Source organism: Adiantum capillus-veneris, chromosome 3, assembly GCF_014529385.1.
Source record: "Adiantum capillus-veneris isolate H3 chromosome 3, ASM1452938v2, whole genome shotgun sequence".
Taxonomy (NCBI): domain Eukaryota; kingdom Viridiplantae; phylum Streptophyta; class Polypodiopsida; order Polypodiales; family Pteridaceae; genus Adiantum; species Adiantum capillus-veneris.
Window position 1 is genome coordinate 59,435,814 of NC_140933.1, and position 23,259 is coordinate 59,459,072.

General features: G+C 41.1%; 1 pseudogene; it reads left to right on the forward strand.

Moving 5' to 3' along the window:
- Nucleotides 1-7,279: 7,279 nt before the first annotated feature.
- Nucleotides 7,280-23,259, forward strand: part of LOC147460986 (pentatricopeptide repeat-containing protein At2g39620-like) — a 204,182-nt pseudogene continuing 188,202 nt past the window's right edge.

Here is a 23,259-nt window from a genome sequence, read left to right on the forward strand (position 1 = left end):
TCATAAGGTTTGGAACAATCTTCAAGTTTTTAGCTCCCCTTTGTAATTGTTGTAATTGTTGTTGGATTTCAGAGAAATTTGGGAAAAATCAACTCTCAATAGCTCCAAATGACACCAAATTTGAAACATAAGCTCAATACACAATGGTCTAACATGTGGCATGCTCAATTATGAAAATTTTTAAATCTTGAAGACCGATATATTAAGCGAGATTATTATCTCCATGCCCAAATTTGTAATATTTTCAACTTTTGATGGTTCCCACTAGTCAAGTGTATGTTCGATGAGCTCCGAATGAGGTTTTACAAATATTGGACAACTTTAGCTCAATCTTCGATCATTAACTTTTGAATATATCAGATTCAGATGCATTTCTAGTGGTCATGCAAGTCAAATGATGTCCAAGCCACTTAAAACTTCACACAAGCACTCTATACTACCCTAGATCCAATCCCTTTGAAAAATTTTCAAAAAGTTGAATTTTTAGGGTAGCAGATAATAAGCCCACTTATTATCTCTCACGTCAAAATGAAATAATTTTTTCATTTTTTGACTTGTATTGGATGTTCACAGTATAAACAAGTCACAAATCAAGTTTCATAGAGTTTGGTTTGGTTTCCAAGTTTCTAAGCCAAAATTTGTATCTGCAACGATCTTCAGTGAAATCTAAACCTAATTGGCAACTTACAACTCCAAATGGCACCAAATTTGAATCAATGTATTATTATAATATGTTCTAACATGTGGTATTGTCAAATGATGAAAATTGTACAATTTTAAAGACCAAGATAATAAGCGCGCTTATTATTTGGGTGCCCAATTTTGTAACTTTTTTCAACTTTTTCAACTCACACACTTAAAACAAGGAATTTTAAGACCTGTCAAGAAGTTTCAACCAATTATGTTGTGTTTTTCTATGCTTTTGGCTTGAATAATGCATCAATCCTTAGACTATGACATAGTCCAAGATATCTACCACTTGAAAACAACCTAATCTAATGGTTTCGGTGAGTATGACTACTCCCAAAACACCTCAACACGACCGAAGTAGACACACCTAAAACGTAAATGAAGTTTTGGACAATGCTACTAAGCACTAAGGTTTTTGCCTAGTTGAGGCTACCTTGTCCTAAAAAACAATGCCAAAATGTGGGGCTCCCTTATTGCCAAGCCTCGCTATCTTATGTAGTGACAATGAGAACCATAAACATAAATGTCATATCTTATGACAAAGTCGACTCGGCTAGTGCATGGAGGCTACGAGAGATTGTCATTCTCTTGGAAAACACACTCAATCCTTGTCTCACCCAAATCTACACTCTATTGCATATCACGCAGTAGAAGCTATCTACGACACCATAGACTAATCTTATCGGTTCACTAAGCAAACAAGATCTAAATAAGACGACAAGACTCATGGCCAAACTCTCAAATCCCCTTTTGACCACTTTCCAAAATCGCGCTTATTCTCTATAAGGAAAATTTGACCTAACCATTTTACACCCTGAATACACCCTAGAGCTTAGCAATGATTCCCTTACACTCCTCCTATGCAAAATGCACTTTTGTTAATTAAATCTAAAGTTGTGAGCACATTAAGAAGTAGGTGAGCAACAACAAAAACACAGTTTTATTGCGAGAAAAGAACAATGTCGCAAAGAGCTTTCACATGTGAATGCGATGAAGTAGACGGCACTTCAAACGGACACTTCATGAGGGAAATACAAGCTTGAGAAGACAAGAGGATGTTGATGAAACTATCATCAACAATCTCCCTCCTGAAGAGATTACCACATATATTTTAAACAACGAAATTTGGTGAGAAAATTCTCTCACAATGCGATGCCAAAACACTATGACAAAGCAACCACCGAGTGCCAAATGCAATCAAAACACGATTGCAAACCATGTGCATAAACAAATAAACTCACAAGAAAAATCTTACAGAGTTTCGGCAGTATTTGGCTATCTAACCATAATAACCATACATGTCATAAACATGCTCAAAACCATGAGCAAATCATGCGCAAAATCCGCACTCAAGTATACATAAGCTTCCTCAAAGTCTCAACTCCCTAAAGTTGGAACACAATCATGTAATCCGAAACACAAAGTGTATCAACCGCACTCTACAAGCAAGGCATATACTAGCATAAACTTGGATACAAACCAACCAAAATATGGCACAAATTGATGCTCAAAACAGCTGAATATCAGCTACATATGCCATTGCAAGGCGAAGAATACCATCCGGCGAAAAGCGCACATCATGTGTATAAACGAACATCAAGCATGTACCAAATGTGTATCAAAGAGCATCCAAATTAGCTAAAAATTCAGCTCACAATTATGCTAAAAATGCTTGCAAATCTCTGCGCAAATCTGTGCACTACACTCTTGAAATCTGCTCAATCGCACAAGTGAATGAACATAATATGTGATGAATCCACTCTCGAATCCTGAGAGTCCACAAGAATGCATACATCCACAAAGTGTTCTCAACGTATGCGCATAAATGTGTTGAAAATATCAACCCACACTCTCTTCACCGAGAGAAAAAAATCAATGCGAAAAACAAGAGAATGACAAAGCCTAATCCGAGCTCTCCAAATGTAGAAAATCACCACAATATGCATACATAATCTTCAACTTTCGGAATACCCTGAGGCCGGTCGGTCCATATCTCCCAAACCTTTCAGATTTGCAGAAAACTTCCTTCTGCAAAGTTGTAGACCACTCAAAAACGGTTGGGAATAGAGGGAATGGACTTGAAACGTGTTGTTTTTATAGGTCGAAACAGATCTGTAAAAATCTGCATCTGTGTACCCTAGATGTGCAGGCAGTCTGAGTGACGTATCTCAAATTTGGTGAAGATTTTGAAAAAACTTTCTTCTGCAAAGTTGAAGAGGACAAAAATCCGATCAACAATAAAGAGAATCGGCTTGAATGAAGATGTTTTGGTAGGCCAAAACATATCTGCAAAAATGTGCTGTAGTTTTTGTTGCTTCTCTGCTTGCCTCCCCGCTGAGCTCCAATGGAGCTCCCAATCCCTGAGCTCTGATACGAGTTGAAGTGCGCGAGTGGAAGCGTGTGTGAGTGTGTGCAGCAATAGAGAAGAGAAGAGAGAAGGAGACCTTGTGTTTGTAGGGGCTAAAACTCACTCACTACATGTTGGCCCCCTTATTCTATTATGTACATAATGAATAAGTATAGTGGGCGGGCACCTGGCCTAACCGACCACATGGGGCTTTACCCCAACAGAGGAGAGTTTAAAACGGTCTATAAGCCAGTTGTAACGCTTATTATCCAAAACTTACAAAATTTTTCTTTTATACCTTAGCCATAGGGTGTAAAATGTGCAATGTTCGGGCATCCAAAAGCCTTTAGAACTCCACAACTTCATGTATTTGTAACCTAGGCATGCTAAAAACTGACGTGTTCTTTACAACTTGGAACTAACATCGAGCCAAAACACATTACAATTATTACAATGGCTTGAAATAAATCAAAAATTTACAATACATGGCCATTTTGAGAAAATGTAAAAATGTATAACTCAAATCCTTACTAATTCTTTGCATTCATCTTTGATGCGTATCTGCAAGGCTTGGGCCTTTACTATCTCATGTTAACTGGTGTTGGCTCAGTTAACATGAGCCCTATCGTTCAAAGGCCATATAACCTCTCATTACAATAGATGGCAACATATGGCCCTTGAGCTTATACATTGGCACCCTATGGCCCTAGGGCCATATGATCTCTCATTAGAATAGAGAACAACCTATGGCCGTAGGGCTAGAGGGTGGCATAGGTGTCAATGTAAAAGCTCTTAAAAATCATTTAGGCCATTCTAGTGTGCTTACATGGTCACCATGGTAACCCTAGGGCCATAGGATATCTCATTACAATAGAGGGAAACTTATGGCCCTTGAGCTTATACATTGGCACCCTAAGGCCATATGATATCTCATTAGAATAGAGGACAATCTATGACCCTTGAGCCCTATCGTCGGCCATAGAATCTCTCGTTACATTAGAGGGTAACCTATGACCCTTGAGCTTATACATTGGCACCCTAGGGCCCTAGGACCATATGATCTCTCATTATAGTGGAGAGAAACCTATGGTGCTAGGGCCAAAGGGTGGCCTAGGTGTTAAGCTCTCAAAGAGCATTTGGGCCTTTCAAGGAAACTTACTTGGGCACCATGGCAACTCTATGGCCCTTGGGCCAAAGGATCTCTCATTGGAATAGAGGGCAACCTATGGCACTTGATCTTATACCTTGAATGAGCTGAATGTCAAGAATAAATGAAACATTTTAATGAAACTGATGGGAAAATATCTAACCATCGGGAGAGGATTTTATTGGCATGCCATAAGATTCTGGGGGTTAGTATGTTCAATATTTTGAGGTGGCGTCTTTTTGTCACACGAGAGACACATGACATATGCCAAGCATGGGCTGAAGGCTTGTTTAAGGCTTGTTTTATGATGAGGATGGCCTTCTTTGATATCATTGCCCTTTGAAATTTTTGGCCCGTGATTGTGTATGCCAACACCAGAGGGAACATGCTTTTGTGAAACCATTTGCTATTGATTGCCCTAGTAGCATGCTTTGTCCTTCAAAAGGTCATGGTAGCACCAATGGAAAGTAATTGCACTTTTATTGAAGCAACTGATCTACACTATCATGCAATAAAGATAGTATTCAATAGGTTGAGCCATTTGTTGCACCTATAGCCAAGTTAATGTTCTCTGTAATCATACACTTAGCGCAAATTGCAATATTATCCAACACATGAAAAGCCTTATCTTGTACCCAATGTTGCAACAGTGGCTTGTCAAGGGAATTGGTCTTAAGGGCAACATTGACTATGTGTACTTATAGACATCTTCCCTATGTGTGCATATTATCGTGGTTGAATCATCAATTGTTATAATGAGTTCGGGTCATCCATTACACATGGTGATAGTGTCTCTACTATCTGTTGCTCTGTGGGATGATTGACACGGATTGTGTCAAAGAACTGAACGTACACGGGTGTGCTGCATGGCGAATTGAGAAAATCAGGTTGTAGTAATGTATCCTGAATTTTGTATGTTACATACATGGCATAGTGGTGTTTGACGGTGGCACACTGGAGGCAGCTGCACCAAATCCCGGAACAATACGATGAGCTTTTGACAGAATGTGTCAAGTAGTGTTCCAATACTAATATTCACTATCCAGCGAATGATCAACATATTATCACAACCCATAGCAAAGTGTTCAGTTAATATGAAGAAAGGTATGCCAATTTTGGAGATGAGTTAGAATGAAAGCACAATGTCTCTACAAATCAAAAGAGGTCGGACATTATAATAACTTCTGTAAACATGGTGGAAGAAAGAAACACACATCTTAGAGAGGGGACATAGACACTGCTCGGGGTGCACGTCAAGACGTTGCAGCCCTCGGTCTAGTTTAGTGAGCGTCTTCCTTTCAGAGGGATTGTCTCACAAGTAGTCATTGCAGATTATGTTTTGTATGGAATCAATTTCAATAAAGGTTCTTGTCTGCATGAAGTCAATCTTGTAGTGGTGGCAGATTGTTTATAGAATATGTAGACATGATTAATGATCCATGCAAGTGCATACACATCAATTGATTTTCTCCAAGGGCATGCGGATTTGGTATTCAGGAGTTTAGCTACTCACCACGGCCTAATGGAATGCTCTTTGCGCTTTCGAATATTAATTGGCCTTCTCTTGTATGGTAGTCAAAGGGCAAGACCCCAGTCTATAATGCCTACACATGGCATTCCTTCTCTGGTGAAGTCAAGCACGATGTTCCAAGGGTGAAGGTCATTGTGAGTAATGCCGTTGTCATGGGAAAATGCTAAAACTTGGACTAGCGCAGGAATCAAAGAAGAAGAATGATTAATGATAAGTCTACATTGCCGTAGCTCCATTTCAATCCGTTTCTTGCTACCTTCCTCACCTAGGGCAGCTAAAATTTCACTGATGCTTCCAGAAGGTGCAGGTACACACTCCATCATATCGCCAAGAATAAGGGAATATAAGCACCCATGGTGATTGAAAAGTGTGTGCAAGGGCACGCATGATACCCCGATGGTTGAGGTCAACACTTCTCTCGATTGCAAAAGACTTGAACTGTTCCTTTTCGTGACATTTGAATTCCTTGCAGCAATACATGTTGGTAGATTGAAGGAAAGAAATTTCTTCAAAATTGCATTCATGCTTAGCTCCATGTGATCCTAACCCTAGTTTCCTTCCTTTCTTGATAGCTTTAATGGAATGCCCAATGTGACAGAGCAAAATGAGTTTAACATAGTTTTTGAATATGCAAACTAGACATGCAAGCTCTACTATCTCACAAAGAGTCTCCTTTCAAAACTTCTCGTTGAATGTGTTTTATGTGTCAATGATCCTTGCCCGGTTGGATTTCTCCTTCTGAATATTACAACAGTTATACCAATGTTGTAATTTTTTCATTTGTATGCCCTTTGGGAAGTCGCCTCGGAGGTCTGCAACACACTTTGACATGTCTCCAACAATACTAAGGAGAAGGTGTTGTATACTGCCCAATATCACCCCTCTCAAACTTGGAGGCCATTGAGTAAACCACTTCAGAGAGCAAGGATTGGAGGCGCCACTCATCTCCCAAGGGCGATGTTATGTCATCCGGCATGAGGGCATCCACTATCCGCACTGATTGGGTGCGCAACCGCTTCTTAAATTCAGTGCTTTTTCAGGAATCATTCTACCTACAAGCATTGAAATGACTTTATGATGGGACAATGAAGCATTTATCACTTCAAAGTCCAAACGTGAAGTTAGAGTTTCTGTAGTAATGAAGAATAACATATGGTTAAGGAGAAGGGAAGGAAAATCAAGAAAATAGTATCTCTAGTCACATTTTCCCAATGATTTCATACATAACATGAAACATCTGAGCAAGTTGGGAGTAGATCCATGCTCAATAACTAACAGAAAGCCTCTACATATGAGCTATGAGGATGGGCACTTGCATTGCATGGAATAGCAGGATGATTGCAAGGACTGATGGAAATCATGCTTTTATAAGGTTGCGTACTTTCTCCGTCTATGTTTTTTAACCTTGAAAATTACGTATCCTATTTTGACGCCAATATCAATCCTATTGCAGTAGCCATTCAATTCTGGCCACATGGCATAGCTAGCTTTGGTGCATTCTCCAAATCGATATTACACAATCAAGGTAAATCTACCGATCATTTGCCATTTTTCTGGCAAAATTGTGCACCGAGCTTTCACCATAACTTGGAGCACAAAGACTCAGACGAAGAAGGTCCAGAACATACAAGAGCTTATAAAGGATAAATAAATGGAAGCTCTGCCATGAAAATAGAACACCGTCGAGCTCTGCATTGAAAAGGGGCAAACAGCCCACGCTTCGCACCTGGATACGTATGAGGCGTGTAGCATCGCAGCCCACGCTCATAGCAGAGGAGACGTGCGATGGGGGTCTACGCGCGCACACACTTTTTTTAAAATCTTGTTGATATAACTTACAATGGGAAACAACACACACACACGAACACACACAGATGCGTTCTCTCTCTCAGCACCACTGATTTTGTGTTCACAGAGCATCGCCAAGTATGCAGCAATAAAGGCTACACAAGCAAACATGCAGAGGAAGAAACCGAGTCTTTCTTATGTGAGCTCACTTAAAGACTGTGCTAAGAACAAGGATTTGTACCAAGGCAGTAGGATACATGCTGATATTCGCGATAGTGGATTACTTGAAAAGAATGCATACTTAGGGAACATGTTGGTCACTATGTATGTCAAGTGCGGTGCACTTGTCAAGGCTCAACAAGTGTTTGATGAGCTTCCTGTGCGGGATGTCGTCTCTTGGAATGTACTGATTGCTGGATATGCCCAACAGGGACAGGGTCAGGAAGCTCTGGGCTGTTTTCAGCAGATGCGAAGTGAGGGCCTCGCTCCAGATGCAATCACCTACGCGTGCGTCTTGAAGGCATGTGGCTGTACGCAAGATGCTGATATGGGCAAAAAAATTCACGATGATATTGTCAGACAAGGGTTGTTGCAAAAAAATGTCGTGCTTGGCACTGCATTGGTTGATATGTATGCCAAATGTGGTGCACTTCAGAAAGCACAAAGAGTGCTTGAGGAGCTTCTTGTGCGAGATGTCGTCTGTTGGAATGCACTGATTGCAGGATATGCCCAACAGGAGCAGGGCCAGAAAGCTCTAGGCTGTTTTCAGCGGATGCAAAGTGAGGGCCTCTCTCCAGATGGAATCACCTACGCGTGCATCTTGAAGGCATGTGGCTCTACGCAAAATGCTGATATGGGCACGAAAATTCATGATGATATTGTTAGTCAGGGGATGTTGAAAACAAATGTCGTGCTTGGCAATGCCTTGGTGGACATGTATGCCAAATGTGGTTTACTTCAGAAAGCACAAAGAGTGCTTGAGGAGCTTTGTGTCTGGAACATTGTCTCGTGGAATACACTGATTGCAGGATACACACAACAGCAGCAGGGCAAGGAAGCGTTGAACTGTTTTCAGCGGATACAAAACGAGGGCCTCTCCCCAGATGCAATCACCTACGCTTGCATCTTGAAGGCATGTGGCTCTACGCAAGATGTTGATATGGGCATAAAAATTCACGATGATATAGTTAGTCAGGGGGTGTTGCAAAAAAATGTCATGCTTGGCAATGCCTTGGTTGATATGTATGCCAAATGTGGTGTACTTCAGAAAGCACAAAGAGTGCTTGAGGAGCTTGGTGTCCGGGACGTTGTCTCGTGGAATGCACTGATTGCGGGATATGCCCAACAGGGGCAGGGCCATGAAGCTCTGGGCTGTTTTCAGCGGATGCGAAGCGAGGGCCTCTCTCCAGATGCAATCACCTATGCGTGCATCTTGAAGGCATGTGACTCTATGCAAGATGCTGATATTGGCATAAAAATTCATGCTAATATTGTTAGTCTGGGGGTGTTGAAAAAAGATGTCGTGCTTGGCACTGCCTTGGTCAACATGTATGCCAAATGTGGCTTACTTCAGAAAGCACAAAGAGTGCTTGAGGAGCTTCGTGTCCGGGACGTCGTCTCGTGGAATGCACTGATTTCAGGATACACGCAACAGGAGGAGAGCCAGAAAGCTCTAGGCTGTTTTCAGCTGATGCAAAGCGAGGGCCTCTCTCCAGATGCAATCACCTACGCGTGCCTCTTGAAGGCATGTGGCTCGACGCAAGATGCTGATATGGGCATAAAAATTCACTCTGATATTGTTAGTCAGGGGCTGTTGAAAAAAGATGTCGTGCTTGGCAATGCCTTGGTCGACATGTTTGCGAAATGTGGTGCACTTCAGAAAGCACAAAAAGTGCTTGAGGAGCTTCCTATCCGGAATGTGGACTCTTGGAATGCATTAATTGGAGGATATGCCCAACAAGGGCAGGGCCAGCAAGCTCTAGGCTGTTTTCAGCAGATGCAAAGTGAGGGCCTCTCTCCAGATGCAATCACCTATGTGTGCATCTTGAAAGCGTGTGGCTGTACGCAAGATGCTGATATGGGCGTAAAAATTCACGCTGATATTGCTAGTCAAGAGCTGTTCAAAAATGATGTCGTGCTTGGCAACGCCTTGGTTGACATGTTTGCTAAATGTGGTGCACTTCAGAAAGCACAAAAAGTGCTTGAGGAGCTTCCTGACCGGAATGTCGACTCTTGGAATGCACTGATTGCAGGATATGCCGAACAAGGGCAGGCCCAGGAAGCTTTGGGCTGTTTTCAGCGGATGCAAAGTGATCGTATTCCTCCAAATCCAGTCACCTATACTTTTGTCTTGAAGGGTATGCTTACATCTTGAAGGCATGCGGCATTACGCAAGACACTGACATTCATGAGCGGATTCTCTTCTGAATGGTTGAATTTCCAATTCACAAAGCCCGTCACTCGAGTGCTGCCCAAATATGGATGAAACAAACACAGCGGGCAAGCAAGCAGCTCACACACAAAGCCAGAAAGGTTAGAAACTACTAGACGGTAGGATCTCAATGATGGTACCACCTGTACAGATTGGAATTGTGCTTGAATGCAAGTGGAGCTACCATATGACACATTGTTTTACTTTGATAAAATTGCTAAGAAGAATCTGGTCTCTGAACGATACTTTGTCAACCACATCTATAGACCCCATTTGAAGTGAAGACCGGCAATGTCATGCCATGCATTGATGAAGCGGATTTCTTCGTTGAAGACAGAGCATTTTAGTCCCATTTTGAGGAAACTGAATCTCACGTTGCAAGTCAAGGGAATTTACATGTTGATGTGGTCCTTGGTCAACCATGGATGGACCTCCATCAATGCTGTAACAGGCTTGGACACTCAAGCGAGAAATCAATAACAACACGAACAAAAACTGCAGCAAAATGAACCCAATAAGGAAGTTTACATGTTGATGGACCTCCATCAATGTTGTAACAGGCTTGGGCACTCAAGCGAGAAATCAATAACAATACACGAACAGAAACTGCAGCAAACTGAACCCAATAGAGAGAGAGAGAGTAGTCAACACAAAGTGGTGGAGTTCCGCTTCGTGATGCATTGGCCCCAAAGCTTTGCGCCCCTTTTGGTATTTTTGTTGATCACAAAGTACAATTGCTGGGAGGTCTACTCTACACCCGGCTTCCAAGCTGACTTGCTAGAGTGCTGCACCCCCCAAGCACGATTAAACAGGTTACATGGCCCCCTAACCTTGGCGCCCCATCTTTGATTTTCATTGCTAAAATTGGCGCCAAAAACTACTTGTAGACAGCACAACTTGCCACATGGCAACCCATGCTTTGACACGATTTGGGTTGACATGCCACATCATCACTTTGTGTAGGTTTGTAGGGATGGTTGGCTCTGGCCTAGGCTTTTCATGTTAATGTTCAATTTAATGGTCAGTGTCTACTTGAGAAACTTCCCATGTCATCATACTTGTAACATGCCCCCTCTTGAAAGAAAAGTAATCTTCCTTGGTTACACATGCAAAATAGACAAAGGACAAAGACTAGACATTGACCTGTGTACACATGCATCAGACTACACACATTTAGCAATTGCACAAAGACACCCTTCATTGAACAATCACATCATTATACGAATCTGCACACATCTAATAGTTGCACAAAGACACCTGTCATTGAACAATCACCACATTCACATCATTATCCCTGTTGAGATTTGAGACATGAATCATGATCATTGTAATTGATTTGGTAATCACATCCAGACTGTGCTGATCTTTCATGGATGCCTTGATCTATAAATCTCGTTACTATCATAATCACATCATTAGTTAGGTGGAAAAGGTAAAATGTGAATCATTTCATCTTTTCGATACATACTCAAATATACACGAGAGAGAGAGCATCTAACAAGTTCTTTTTGGGAATTCTCATTTTAATATGCATCTTTTCATATTAATGGTGCGTGAATGCGGTGTATGTGCAGAGAGAGAGAGAGAGAGAGAGAGAGAGAGAGAGAGAGAGAGAGAGAAGAGAGAGAGAAAGAGAGTGGGATGGAGCAGAGGCAAGAAGGAGGACTCACTCCTTAATCTTCTATGTATATAAAGGATCAGTGATGGGTTAGTGAGGTCTCTATACGGTGGACATTGGGCATCCGCTTTGGAGCACAACATGTTGTTTTTATTCCAATAACCTCCGACTTAAAGGTGAATGTGCCGATAAATAGGTACTACTAGCTAAACTACTAATATGTACAAGAGAATAAATGAGAGACTCTCTCAACTTATGTTTAGTGGCTCACTCACTCGATCTACATGCAGTCGTATCGGTTCTAGCAATAGGAGAGCGTGTGTATCCACTCTAGAGCTTGCATGCAAGAAAATAGATGAGAGACTCTCTTAGCCTATGCTCACAAGCTTGCTCACTCGATCTACTTGCATCTGTATCAACTCTAGTGATAGGCGAGCGTGTGTATCCACGCTAGAGTCTGTATGAAAATCTCGCAGACATCTCTGTATAGTCTACGTCGCTCCACAATGCGTCATGTTAATGTCAATCATCGTACGACTGCTAATCTCTGTTGCACATGATCCCACTGCAATTGTTAGGTTGGGCCTTGACACTAGTACATCATACATCAGACCCCCAAATGCTAACGAAATCTTTACAAACCTGGATCTACTAGCCTCCTTAACGCAATGTGTATGCACTGCATCATCAAAATAACTCATCACATATGGATGTGTCATCATCGACATTGGGATCGCTACGTCCCTTTCATCGATAGGCAGAACTATGTGTTCTAACATCAACCCATCAGTCTTTAGCATGAGCATATCAAAGAAGTCTATGTTTGTCATCTCTGTTTGTGTCTTTACTTGCACATCACAGACTCCGATGACACTTGCTGTATCTTACTAGAGCAGTGTTGCTCTACCTTTGTCTCTACAGAGTCTACTCGCATAACCTGCATAGCTACATGCTCTATCTCGTGAACATGGTGTATCTCACTAGCGAAGGAGACACGTCCCTCTCTCGCTCAACGCATGTCAACAAAAAAATCCAGACTGTCATTTTGTACCTGAGATATACGCACATGACATACCAAGCCACTTTGGACTCCCCTGGCAATCACTAGGATCTACAATGCATCTAGAAAGACCGCTCTTTAAGAAGTATTTGACACCCACAATGTGCTAGCTGTTTCACTGAGATTAAACTCTATTTCAACTAAGGAACATATCGTGGCATATGTCGTAGCATATATGATGCACCACTAAGTAATGACAAGCATATATCTCATGCACCTACAATGTCAAACGCCAAGCCATCGGCCAAGTGCATACGACCAAAGCTCCTTCTAGAGAAAGTGCTAAACCACTCACAATGTGGTGTGATATGGAAAGTTGGATCCTCATCTTAAAATCGATGGGAAGAAGTGTCGCCTCTCGAAGACATGTAAGCAAGAGGAACGCTAGAGGTAAACGTGAAATAAAATACATAACCATATGCATAGTAGAGAGAAAACACGATGCTCAATACACATCATTAAAACTACATGCACAATCTACAACCTCGAGTAACCTGTAAACTATGACTACTTGTAACTAGTAGCCACAACGAGCATACACAAATCTCTCTCTTGTGAGTGTGGGTACAAGAATACATGTCTGTGTCCGAAATTGACAAAATCTATCCAAGTGAGAGAAAACTCGATTACTATCAAAGTGGGAGTAAATTTCGTTCACAACAATCTCTGAAAAAGGACACAATATCCTAAACTAATAAACTTAACTCAATGCCAATGAGTAGAAACACCAAAAATAGCTCCATAACATCACTCTCAGTTGAGCTCACAAGCTCCATTACATTCTCACAAAGCTTCCAAGATTTCTTGATCCCTCCACTACCTAGCGTAAGAAAATTATCGCCTCAGAGATCTCGATGACGCCATGCTCCCTACCATCACAGTGCGCTCTGATACCAGTTCTTGATGAGTGCACAACACGAAAGGGATGCAAGGGTTGAGAGATTAGGGTTTTGAGAGAGAGAGAGAGAGAGAGAGAGAGAGAGAGAGAGAGAGAGATTGGTTTTGATGGAGCTTCTTCTCACACTATGTGGGAGCTTCTTAATGTTCTATATTATCAATAAGAAAGAATGAGATTATGGTTAGTGAGTGGTTAGTCTGTGAAGACATTGGCCTAATGGACTTCATCCCCGACATCATAAAGTCTTTCTGCAAGGTACTATTAGACAATATCCCCAAAATAAGGAGAAATTGGTGACTTCATTCTATCTAGGTAATATTTGACAAAAGAGTCACATTAGCTCCCCTTGTGCAACACTCACCCCACAAGATTGAACTTGTCAAGGAATAGTTGGTGCTAGATCAAAAGTCCACGGTACAACTCTAGTAATCAATAGAGTATTCAAAGGCCTCCTCCTCCATCCACTTTATATCAATAAATGAATAGTTTCTGACCTTGACTAGATATTCGTAGAGTCGCTTATCCTTCACTTTCCTTTCCTACCTATTTTGCAATGAGGATCTCATTTGTCTCTTCCAATTTTGGTTATTGCTCTAGCTCCTTGTCCTTGTCTTTTGGCACCTCACCTTTGAAAGGTCTCAAGACACTTTTCAAATTGGAGTAACACCCAATAATTCTCCTTCAACTGCAAGTCGCGTCAATGCTTATTTGTTGCCTTCTTATGTGTGCTCGAGACTTCTGCAAAGCCTTCCTAACCTTAGTGAAAATAATCTCAAATGGTCACCTCCTAAATGATGTTAGTAGTATTGATGTAAAATGTCATAATAACTAATATCTAATTCTCCTTAATGATTTTCTCATCTTAAACTGATCATTTAATATGGAGAAGTACCAGGGGAGTAAAAGTTTGAATACTGGTTAAGCTGGCAGACTGGCCACAGTAGGGATCCAAAGGAGGGAAAATAGGGATCCAAAGAGGGGGCCATCTGCAAAAGAGCAATGTGCAAAAATGGGCTTTAAAGACCCTAAGGTTCAGCCCATTAAGGCTTCCAAAATGCTAAGGTTCCAAAATTCAAAGGTTGTGTCCTATGGTCAAGCTTAGTAAAATTGGATGCTTTGTGAGTGTGCCAAAAAGTCTTCAAGACTCCTACATAGAAGGGGGCGAGCCCTATAAGTAGGGGATGAGAGAGAAACACACACACACACACACACACACACACACACACACACACACACACACACACACACACACACACACACACACACACACAAGCTCCCTTTACACAAAGGGAATAAGGGACACCTGTCAACTCCCTAGGCCAATTGCCCACAAGGTGCACTCAAATCCTATTGGATGGCCATAGAGGTGGACCAATGAGAATTAGGCTAGAGTAAATCTAGTTTGATTCACTTAAAAACACTTGATAAAAGAACCAATAAGAATTAAGGTCTCTAGAAGACTATTGGCTAGTCTCCCAAGGGGTCCAATGAGCATTCAACAGCCCCATGGCTTGCATGATTCTTATTGGCCAGAAGACAAAGGGGTCCAATGAGAGCTTAGTTGCGTTATTTAATTACCTAAAGCTCTCACAAAAGGGGAAAGGGGGACACATGTCACATGACTATCACTTATGCTTCTTAAATCCTATTGGCTAAGCTTGGAGAGGTCCAACGGGAAGCCAGCAAGAGGATTTAGCAAGAGGGGTCAACCAAGAGAGAGAGGGGGGTGATTTTTCAAAGGCATTATCTCTCTCTCTCTCTCTCTCTCTCTCTCTCTCTCACACACACACACACACACACACACACACACACACACACACACACACACACACACACACACACACACACACAATCTCATGTGTGAATCAAGAAGACTCTCTCTCTCTCTCTCTCTCCTTCTCAAGCTTTAATGGAAAGCTCATCACCCACTCCAAGCTTGTGAGAAGGGAGGCCTACACCAACAACTCTTTGCTTTGTGATGCAAATCCAACCAAGAGCCAAGATTCAATGCATGCTCATCTCCTCTACCATGATAATTACTAAGCTATGCTAAGCTTTTATGAGTGATTATGTGAGGAGATATGCTTCTTTCTCGTAAGACTACTCCTTCTTCCTCTTAATCTACTCTCATACCCCTCTAACTCTCACCATAGGTGTGTGAGGTCTTGGGTCTGAGACCGTGAGCAAATTGCTGTTATGTTTTATAAGTGTTTTCTTAGTGCTTGAAGCTTCCATCTTCATTTCACTACCTAGTTATTGAAGGAACACAAAGAATTGTATTGTAAAATGCCTTCCTTGATGGGGGAAGCCTACAATACAAAGCTGTTTGAAGGGGGGACCGGCTCCATGTAAATCTGATCCTCAAGTGTTGTCAATAGCTTAATTTCTCTCTCTTTTGAAGCATTGTTCATGCCTATCTCACTAGGTGTTATGCTTTTTGTTGCTCTCTCCACCCAAGCACTCTTGCTATGCTCAATGCTCACTATGTCTATGCTATTTTCCGCTACACACAAGTTACTAGGCCCTTAAATGTTACATTGGTATTAGAGCACAAGGTTTCTTTTTTCTTGCTCAAGAAGGGAGGTCCTCAAGCTAGCTATAAATGGTTGTTATTATTAATTGCAATTGAGTAACTAGAATAGGGATTTTTCAGCCTTGCAGTGCGCCTGCCTTCATGCAGATAACAGGGCATCACCGTCGAGAGCTATGCTCTTAATAGTGGAGTCCTACGGGGCTTGCCTATGGACTAACCACTATCGAGCTATTAGAAGCTTGACATGAGCCGGTGTTGTTTCGGTGTTGAAAGACCCTCTCTTCTATTCCTTGCAATTAATGGTATTCGAGCCACGGGTATAGTAGATTGAGTGATTTTCTAAAGGGGTAAAGAGGAGTAGCAACTAGGGCTTGAAGTGCCAAAGTACGCCTAAAAATATTACACCTAAAATTGTTAGAATGACTGACAATAGTAAGGAGAGTGAAATTAACGTTGATAGATTTGATTTTGCTAATGAGCTAGCTACTAATGATGCTCCTATGCTTGTTAGATACCTTGTTTCTAGGCTTCATCAAGCCATGGGCAATCCATCCCGCCAAAGTGAAGTGCAATGGCAGCTTCGTGCTCATAGGATTCTCCAAACTCCCCACCATGACAAGAGAGTACCTAGGAAGCCTCCTTGTGAGACTTTCAAAAGAGGCCTCTCTCCGATTCAGGAAGAAGAAGAGGATCCATACAAAGGGCTCAAAAATATTCTTCTTGATGACACATCTCCTTCTCAAAGGAGAACTCAAGAGCCCCCACCAAAGGAACGAGAAAGAAGTGAGTCTCCTGCCACCTTGACGGAGATGGCTCCACGAAGACGGCAGGAAAAACGCTCTCCATCACTTCCTAAACGGAGAAGATCATTGCACACTTCTCCACACCATAATTCAAAGAGGGATGACAGAAAGCAAGAGAAGAAAAAGGCGGGAAAGAGGTCACTCTCTTTTCCATCTTCTTCATCCTCTTCCTCTTATGAAGAAAGTGATGGTGCAGACAAAGAGGGCCAAGGCAAGAAAAAGGCGAGAAAAAGGTCACCCTCTTCTCCATCCTCCTCAAATTCTTCATCTTCTGAAGAAAGTGATGGTGCAAATTTTGAACCATAAAAAAGAAGAGGCCATATGAAATCCTATGCCGCATGGAGAAGTCGTCCATGCTCAACGTCCATGCTCAAGAAGTTCAAAGAGGGAGGAAAGAGCATCTCTTTCCTTACCTACTATGTCACCTTTGGTGCTACGGACAAAGTCTTGGCTTTTACCAACAATTCGATGCGGTGTTTGGAGATGAGGGCTTCATTGGAGTCCTCTAAGCTACGCCATGTAGCTATGCACTTTCAAAAGTCTGCCAGGAAATGGTGGTCTAGCCTACGGGAAAATGGTGAAGCTCCACGAACATGGAAAGCTTTAAGAGGTTCCATTATGAAGCAGTTTTTGGCCACCGATGCCAAAGACAAAGTAGTCACCGAATGGAGAAGCTTGAAGCTCTTTCCCTACAAATCCATTAAAAAATATGTAGACAAGTTTTGGGACTTACACCTCAAAGCCATTGTCTTCAAACAGATGGATTTTGGAGAGCAAAAACAATAATTTTGTGCGGGCTTAACTGAAGAAATGGCGGAGTATGTTAACTCCCAAAGGCCACACACCATATTTGCGGTCATAGACCATACTATGGTGGCTTCTTGAATCAATTTCCAAATAGGGGCTAAGAGAAATCTTAAGCGCACGGAAAACAAGGGTTCCAATGAGCCTAATGGTAAGGACAATGTCCAAAAGTCTCCTAAGGGCAGTTCCAATAACAACAAAGATAAGGAGAAGGGAGTTTACAAATGTGAAAACAAACTCTCTCCTGAAGAGCTTGAGCATTATCGCAAGGATAACCGTTGTTTCAAGTGCAGCAAGCAAGGGCATGCGTATCGTGCTTGCCCCCAAAAGAACACTCGCCATGAGCCTCCTAGAGCTACCTTGGTTGAAATCCAAGAAGAGGAAGCTCACCACAAAGGATCTCCTCTATGCCATGCTTGGGGAAAGGTAAGAGAACATGATGCTTTTGTTATTTGAACTTGGTTCTACTCACAATTTCATATTCACAGAGTTTTCCACCAAGCTAGGCATCCAAGCCTATGAGATGGGAGATGTCCTACCTGTAGATGGTGCTTTCAAGGGACAAGAAGCTTCAATAACTGCCTTAATGGGAAAATTGAGTCTCCATGTCCAAAGCCATGTGGACAAAGAGGACGTCTTTATCTCTCCTCTCAAGCATGAGGATGTAATCCTAGGGGCACCATGGTTTGATCGCATGGCTGCCAATTGTTAAATTCCCTAAAAGGAAAATCTACTTTAAGTACAAGGAAAAGATATGTACATAGATGCCAAAGAGATGGGTAACACCATACCCATTGTACATACACAAGCTTATAATAAGTCAATAAAGAGCTCTATTTTTGTGTACATGATTTTTGTTAAAGATTCTCAAAATGAACCTAATGCTTTAGAAAAAGAAAATATAAACAATCACAAGGAACTAGAGTTATCCAGTTTTCTCAAGGGATTTCAAGATGTTTTTATTGACGACATCCCTTGTGAACTACCTCCTAAACGAGGCAATGATGATCATGCAATTGAACTTCTTCCAGGAAGTTCACCGCCTAATAAACCTCCTTATAGAGTTTCTCAAGCTCAACAAGAGGAGATTATGCGGCAAGTGCATGAGTTAGTTGAGAAGGGCATGGTTAGGCCTAGCTCATCTCCATTTTGCTCACCCGTGTTATTAGTGCAAAAGAAAGATAGCACATATCATTGTGTGTCAACTATAGAGCACTAAATAGGATCACTTTCAAAAATAGGTTTCCCATTCCACGGGTAGAAGACCTATTTGATAAGCTACAAGGGTCGACCTACTTTAGTAGAATTGACCTAAAAAGTGGCTACCATCAAATAAGGATAGTTGATCAAGACATTGTAAAGACCGCATTTCGCACTACGTTTGGTCTTTACAAATACATTGTCATGCCTTTTGGCTTGACCAATGCACCAGTCACATTCAACCGCTTGATGGAGAAGCTATTCAGGCCTTACCGAACCTTTACTGGAGTGTTCTTTGATGATATTATCATCTACTCTAATTCACTAGACGAACACAATCAACACCTCCAAGTAATATTTCAAGTCTTAAGAGAGAATAAATTTTATGTTAATCGAAAGAGAATTTTTTCTTACAAGAGATTCAGTATTTAGGTCACATTATCTCTCAAGATGGCATCCAAATGGATCCATCAAAGTTAGAGGTAATAAAAGGATGGCCTAAACCAAGGAATCTTCAAGAACTAAGAAGCTTTCTAGGTATGTGTGCATACTATAGACGCTTCATAGAAAAGTTCTAACAAATCGCGGGACCATTACATGACCTAACAAAGAAAAACGTTAGGTATACATGGTCTACCAAGGAGAAAAATGCTTGCATAATCAAGTAGCCAATGCACTCTCAAGACGGCCGAGAGTGAATGCGGTTTCCATAGCAACTCACAATGATCTATCTTCTATGATAGATGAGTATACTATTGATCCCGATTTTAGAGATGTGATTTCAGCCCTTGCATTAGGGAAGAAAGAGGAACCATTTACTTTACAAGATGGTTATCTTCTCTATGGCAATAGACTATGAGTTACTAACTCACTACGTGAGAAAGTAATGTACGAATCTCATGCTCCTCCTTATGCGGGGCATAGAGGGATTCAGTCTACCCTAAAAGGGTTTGAAACATATTTCTATTGGCCTACCATGAAAGAAAACATACAAGAATATGTTTCTAAATGTGTGATATGCCAAAAGACAAAGTTTGATAGAGGGAAGCAACCTGGATTGCTTCAACCTTCGCCAATCCCTAGTGGGAGAGCATATCCATGATTTTATATTTGGATTGCCTAAGTCTATCCATGGGAATACGAAAATATGGACGATAGTATACAGGTTTAGAAAACAAGCTCATTTTATACCTGTCAAAACGACTATCAAAGCCCATCAAAGGGCGACGCTCTTCATTTCACAAATCTTCAAGTACCATGGCTTGCCAATGTCCATAGTGTAAGATAGAGATCTTAGAATGACCAATAATTTTTGGAAGGGTCTCTTTGAGAATTTAGGCACAAGGCTAAAATTCTCTTCGGCCTATCATCCGCAAACAGATGGCCAAATTGAAATAACTAACCTAACGATTCTTGATCTACTAAAAGCCTATGTAACGAAATTAGATCAAAGATCCCAATGGGAGAAGTACTTACCCTTAGTGGAGTATGCCTACAATAACACTGTACATACTTCCACGAGAAAAACACTTTCAAAGTAATTGAGGACCAAGAAGAGGTGCTGCAGCCCGAGTCCATTCTCCAACATGAAGACAAGGTATTAAGAGGCGGTAAGATTATCTGGCGGTATCTTATTAAATTTAAGAATTACCTTTTTTTGAAAATGCTAGATGGATGCAAGGTATAAAATTAAAGGATAACCTAAAGCTTGTCAATGTCTAGAGTAAGCAAATGTACAAATGTTTAAAATGAACAAAGTTTTTGTCTTATAAGACTCTTTTTCTTTATTATGCACAAATGTTAAGTAGTATGCATGCTTAGACTCAAGTTTGTGGAGACAACATCTTCCAAACATTAAGTAGAGCTTGTCACTCTACTATGGAATATTGATAGGACTAATGAGAAGACATGCTTGCGGCAGCTTAGGCTCTCAAGTGCCAAATGGATTAGTCATCCATTCTAGAACGATGTTGTAGGGTAAGATAGGGATCTTCTACCCACTAGAAAAAGGACTAATGAATAGGCTTTATCTTCTCTACCCCATAGTCGAGGACGACTATGATTTCAAGAGAGAGGTAATGTCATAATAACTAATATCTAATTCACCTAAATGATTTTCTCATGTTAAACTGATCATTTAATATGGGGAAGTACCAGGGGAGAAAAAGTTTGAATATTGGTTAAGCTGGCAGACCGGCCACAGTAGGGAACCAAAGGAGGGAAAATAGGGATCCAAAGGGGGGCCATCTGCAAAAGAGCAATGTGAAAAAATGGGCTTTAAAGACCCTAAGGTTCAACCCATTAAGACTTCCAAAATGCTAAGGTTCCAAAATTCAAAGGTTGTGTCCTATGGTCAAGCTTAATAAAATTGGATGCTTTGTGAGTGTGCCAAAAAGTCTTCAAGACTCCTACATAGAAGGGGGCAAGTCTTGTAAGTAGGGGATAAGAGAGAAAAACACACACATACACACTCACAGGCTCCCTTTACACAAAGGGAATAAGGGACACATGTCAGCTCCCTAGGCCAATTTACCACAAGGTGCACTCAAGTCCTATTAGATGGCCATAGAGGTGGACCAATGAGAATTATACTAGAGTAAATATAGTTTAACTCATTTAAAAACACAAAATTAAAAGAACCAATAAGAATTAAGCTCTCTAGAAGACTATTGGCCAGTCTCCCAAGGGGTCTAATGAGCATTCAACAGCCCCATGGCTTGCCTCATTCCTATTGGCCAGAAGACAAAGGGGTCCAATGAGAGTTAAGTTGCATTATTTAATTAGCTAAAGCTCTCACAAAACGGGAAAGGGGGACACATGTCACAAGACTATCACTTATGCTTCTTAAATCCTATTGGCTAATCTTGGAGAGGTCCAATAGGAAGCCAACAAGAGGGGTCGACCAAGGGAGAGAGGGGGTGATTTTTCAAAGGCATTATCACACACACACACACACACACACACACACACACACACACACACACACACACACACACAATATCATGTGTGAAGCAAGAAGACTCTCTCTCTCTCTCTCTCTCTCTCTCTCTCTCTCTCTCTCTCTCTTTCTCAAGCTTTAATGGAAAGCTCATCACCTACTCCAAGCTTGTGAGAAGGGAGGCCTACACCAACAGCTCTTGGCTTTGTGATGCAAATCCAACCAAGAGCCAAGATTCAATGTATGCTCATCTCCTCTACCATGCTAATTACTAAGCTATGATAATCTTTTATGAGTGATTGTGTGAGGAGATGTGCATCTTTCTCGTAAGACTACTCCTTCTTCCTTGCAATCTATTCTCCTACCCCGCTAGCTCTCACCATCTTCAAAGGTGTGTGAGGTGTTGGGTATGAGACTGTGTGGGAATTGATGTTGTGTTTTATAAGTGTTTGCTTAGTGCTTGAAGCTTCCATCTTCATTGCACTAGCTAGTTATTGAAGGAACACAAAGGATTGTATTGTAAAATGTCTCCCTTGATGGGGGAAACATATAATACAAATTTGGAGGGGGAACCGACTCCATGTAAATCCGGTCCTCAATTGTTGTCAATAGCTTAATTTCTCTCTCTTTTAAAGTATTGTTCATGCCTATCTAACTAGGTGTTATGATTTTTGTTGCTCTCTCCACCCAAGCACTCTTGCTATGCTCATTAGGAATCTATTCTAATGAAATGCTCACTATGTCTATGCTATTTTCTGCTACACACAAGTTACTAGGCCATTAAATGTCACATAAGAAATTTTTAGAGACTGATATTTCTCCCAGAGAGTCTTGTTTTTAGAGATATAAGACTTCAACAAGTCCAAAACCACTAAGTTAGTAATCTTTGACTTCCAATTTTTCTGTGGATGAAACAATGATGAGTATTTTAAGCTGAGTGACTATATTCTCTGAAGTTTAAAATAGTGAATTTGGGGCCTGTATCTGACACTATAGAAGCATGCAAGGTATGTAATCTAAAGATCTGTGAGATGAATAGTTTGTCCAAGTTGTCGGCTTTCACTGCCTTCTTTACTAGAGTTATGGAATCTCAAGTGAACTGCCCAATGTGATCCCAATATTTATTTTGGATTTTTAAGGTATTTATTTTACTTATTTGTGAATGGCATCATCAAATAATTGTGCAATCCACATGATGTCCTAAATGTGGTTTTGTACACATCTCTAGTAGCGATCTTGATTCGATGATAACCATTTTTTCAAATCTATTCTACTAAAGCATGAAGAACCCTATAGTCTATCAAATATTGTTATTGTTAAAGTTATGGCCTCTCAAGTGAAGAGCCTAATGTGTTCCCAAGGTTGATTTAGGTATGTAATTTTCATTCAAAAAGAAATTGGGTAGGCTAATTTTTTGAGGGGGATACTTAAGGCCCTAGGCTACTATATAAGAAACAACCAATCCCCATTT